Consider the following 5,048-nt stretch of genomic DNA (forward strand, 5'->3'; position numbering starts at 1 on the left):
ATAGTTCGAAGCTATCATTAAGCTACTCAGTACAACATTGTAAACGATTCCTAATTTGGAATATTGAAATGTGTATAACGTTCTCTTTTTGTATATGACGATTCGGTGGACGAATGTAGCGAGACCGATAAGCTTGAAGAACATAATCAATATTTTGAACATCCAAAATAAATCTTGATGTAGTTCTGATTTTATTTTGTTCACTTTCTGTTCACTATTTTTTTCTGCAATAGAATTCTCTTTATTTATATTTCTAAAGGAATTTGAGATTTTATTGACGTCCATGAAAGTTGAATTCTTAATCGAAGACATTTTTGCAATGACTATCTTCTTTCATAATTTTTTAATTCTAGTTAATGTTTACTTCTTTTCATTAAGTCTTGTCAATTTATTCATATTACCTTCTTTCGTAATTTATAAGTATTTCCTTTAGGAAATTTTCAGTTCAATCTTCTTAATATTTTTTTTTTCAAGACATTTGCCTATAAAGATTTTTTTAATTTGTATATTTTAAATATACTTTTTTGACTAAAATGTTTCACGCATAAACCATTTATAAATAAATAATTTAAGAGGCGTCCATTTTATTTTATCGATCTATCCAATTGCTTTGTATCCAAATTAATTACGACCGTTTGAACATCATATACAACTAATTACAAATCCGGTAAATATTCACGTGTATTTTGATACCTTAGCGCCGAGACACTATCAGTGCCTCCAGATTGACGTTGTGCTATATACTTCTCTACAAAGTAGCATTGAGCATATAGCGATGCTTCTACAAACCTGTCTCGTAAGCATTTGCAAAACATTATTAAATATTAAATTTATAGAAGTTATAAACGCGTGATAAGGAACACGAAGTCGATAATTTAACTCTGTTTTAGTCGATATGGATCCTGATGAAAATAGCCGATTGTATTATACGATATTATTGTTAGAATGATATTCACTGAAATATTTATCATCTATATATGTATATATATGACATGATATATATACACAATAATTCGTTATTTTTCCAACTGTAATGCCAGTTAATTATAGCGCGAATATACTCAAAATAATAATTCTGCATAGTATAGTCAACAATGTCAATATTATATAGTCACCAATGTCAATATTATTATCATCATTTGGAGTTCTTATGAATTGTATATAAACATTTTAGCATTAAATTAACTTCTTAACAAACTTCTTTTAAAATAATGAGTGCATACATTTTATGCACGGTTCACAATTACATGAAATATTTCTTTACGTAAAAAAGAACTTTATATTACTTCCAGTTTATTCATCTAAAGTTTATTCATCTTATCGGTATAAACATATAGACTTAAAACTCTTTCAAATATAATTTATAATGTTAATCTATGTAAGCTTTTGATAATATTAAATATTTGTAAACATACGTAAAAATTATATTTTGAATCAGACAGATATTCTTGCAACAATTTTCAATTTAAAGCTGATTAGTTTTTGTCTATTACATTATTAAACTTTTTATCACATTATTAATACTTTTTTTCATACTTATTTTCATGATTTATGTAGAAATATTTTTTTTGGATATTCATATTTTAATTATAGAATATAATAATTAATTTTTTTTGGAAGATATAATAATTTTACAAAAGTTTTCTTCTAGCCTATCCATAAAAATTACAGTAGTAAAGCAAAATATATTTAAGGTTTATTCAGGTTATATGTGGGTCGTTTGATAAGTTTGGTAAATTTCCATGAAATAGCGCTACAATTCATTTGATGACGCGACATCTCGAAAGATCCACTCTTCGAACCCCTTCAGGCCAAATTTCAGCCAGAAAGGACGCAAAGTTCACGTTTGTCATTTGAAGCGAGATTGGCGCGCAAAAAAGTGTCTTCCATCAAGACAACGCGCCGTCCCACAAGTCGACCGTTGCAATGACAAAACTACGAATTGGGCTATGAATTAATTCCTCATCCACCCTATTCTCCGGATTTGGCCCCGTGTGACTTCTTTCTGTTCCCAAACTTAAAAACTTGGCTCGGTGGGAAGAAATTCTCGTCAAATGAAGAAGTCATTTGTCGCCGTCAATGAGTATTTTGCAGACTTTGAAACAGCCTACTTCAAATGACTATACTGTACAATACTGTACAAAAAAACAATCAACTTTACAAAAAAAACATCAAATGGCAAAAATTGTTTATTTTCTTTTCAAGTTCTTTCTCTCAAGAATTTTTCCGAATTTTGTAGTACCATACTTTATCATGTTGGTAAAGAGGGTATTAGGAAAGACGCTTAGATTCTCAGGTACCCGCACAGAGATGAATACTCCGAGTCGAACGCACTTCGGAATATGGGTCAACATCCTACTGAGACGCTATAACATCTGTTTGCGACGAGCAATGCAATACTCGTTTTTATCTACAAAGAATCCGCATTTAGATTTGTGTTTGCTAAAACTAATTGTGTTTAAACAGGATTTTCTCTATGGTTTGTAATCTTGTTATAAATTTTAATATAATTGCATTTGCCTAAAAAAAAAAATCGATTGCCTACAGTATCGTTTGCCTACAGTATCGTTTGCCTATATCACTTTTGCGTACAGTTCGATTGCTTATATTTATTATTGCGTACAGCTTGATTGCCTACAAATACTTTTGCGCACAATAAAAATTTTAGAAACGAAGTTACATCTTTAAAAAACATTTATGAAGTTGTAATTAATATTTAAAAAGAAGGAAAGGATAAAAAAAAGAATTATTTAACCAGGCGCAGTATTTCTAAGAAAAGAAACAAGATACGAATGACTCATCGTGAATACCCTAAGAGTAAAATTATATTATAATAAAAAAATAATATTGTTTGTAATCTGCATTATAAACATATATTTAACTTGTGAGATATGATACAAAAAAAATTTTATTTTAAGAAATTAAATATATTGTAAAGATTATATCATATAATCTTTTTTCCACAAGAATATTTATTAACATAGAATCTCACGTGATCTCGTGTCACTATATATTATAGAAAGTTAATTTATGTATACGTGTGAACTGTGAATGAAAAAAAGCCGTTATGATCGCGTGATTTAGACAGCCAATCAGATCATTAATATTTCATTTCTGTTTTCTAGAGCTACAGTTACAACTAAACTTTTAAGTAGTTAGAAAGAAAGTAACGATAAAAGAAACTAGTAAAATCGTTATCGTTATTTCAAAATTCAAAAAATGCGTTACCATGAATGTTACTTACAAGAAAAGTTTCATAACTGAAAACGATTTGATTCTCCATGAAATATATTGTAAAACACAAAAATCTAAGAGACATATATTCTTTTATACGTACGCTAACTCATGTTTAAAGAGTGAAACATCTCTTTGAAAAAAAACGATATTTTTCATTCGAAACGAATATCAGAAGTTTAAAAGATAGAAAAAATTATTTAAATAAAAGTTGTACGGTTTTATTCAACCATAAATGTGATGATTCAATAAAATCAAAATGTTATAGCAACTGAACTTGAAAACAAATAGACAATCGTTAAACTGTAATGAAATTGTTCCTCAGTCAATTTAGTTAAAGAACTGGAACATAATTTAAAATTGACATAATTATTTTCAACAAAAACATGATTATACATTTGTAGAATTTGACTTTTTAATATAGATTTTAATATTATCTTTTAATATTATCTTTAATAATATACTAATATTTCGTATAAAATATAAAAGCAATAAAGTTAAGATATATTCTATCATGTCAAATTTTGTTTATAACAACGACAATGGTCCTATAATATTGATTAAAATTTTCGAGTAAAAAAAGATAAAAATCAACATCAAAAAGTTATCATGTAATTTTTAAAATAATTAAGTTCGCGTAAGTCTGCGTCTTTTTGACGCAGTCTGGGAAAGAAAAAAGTATCCAAAAAGAAAACAACTCGTTGCTGACCGACGAGACAATGTGACTGACAACAGTGACCGAAGAAAAAGAAGATGATAGTGGGATCTCGATCAAGATGACACACGTAAATGACATTCTAAATTCGACTACTATCCTATCTCTAAAAAACCGACAATTCATATGGCAAGACACAGCGAGAATACATTATCCGGCATAAATACTCTCTCTCTCTTTCTCTCTCTCTCTCTCTCTCTCTCTCTCTAATTGTATGTCTCTTTCTTTTATCTTCAGCTTTAATCGCTTTTTGGATAAGCATTAAAAATTTTATCTCATCATTATATTGACAAAATGTATACATAAATAATTTATTATCCTAAATTTATTATATAGTATATGTATTTGTTTATTTCTTTAATATATACAAAGAGTCCCACTTAATGTGATCATCTCTTATTGCATCTGATAAATTGTACAATTTTTTTGAAAATCGATTATGTGTTTTCATTTAATTTGTCATTATTCTAAACATAAATTAGCTAGAAATGATAATAATAAAATCGACGTCGATTCCACATCAATGTGATGATTTCAATATTGAATCGATGTTGATTCGATATCAATTTGATAATTTAACAATGTTTAATCGACATCAATTCCATTATCATTTCTAGCTGGATATTAAGGTACGATTGTCAAAAAATTAATTGTTTATTAAAATATATTTTATTTTATATAAAAATATGCTTGGAAAAAATACAAACTATCTCGTAAATCAACGATTTTTAGATTTTTCAATATCTCTATTTACATATAGGATAATCAGAAAAAATATTATTGTATATAAAGAAATTATATAATTCCATTTAAAAAATTATCATAATTTTCTGATAATCAACTGAAAAATCTATTTCTTTATTTGTGCCTCGATAAGTCATTCAACTTTTGTCTAAACATATTTTTTATTCAAAGATATAAAAAGTGGTCATGTAAAGCCGGTTGCAGACAATGTTTTCTTTCTAGATTGCTATCTGAATTTACGTACTTGTTACTGTATTAGATGCAGTGCTGGCACAATACGATAGTAAATACGCAAAAAGCCTGATGCGCCGGCTTTAGATGGGACTTAGATGGGACAATTTGTGTATGCACACAA

The sequence above is a fragment of the Atta cephalotes genome, assembly GCF_000143395.1.
Source record: "Atta cephalotes unplaced genomic scaffold scaffold00018, whole genome shotgun sequence".
Taxonomy (NCBI): Eukaryota; Metazoa; Arthropoda; class Insecta; order Hymenoptera; family Formicidae; genus Atta; species Atta cephalotes.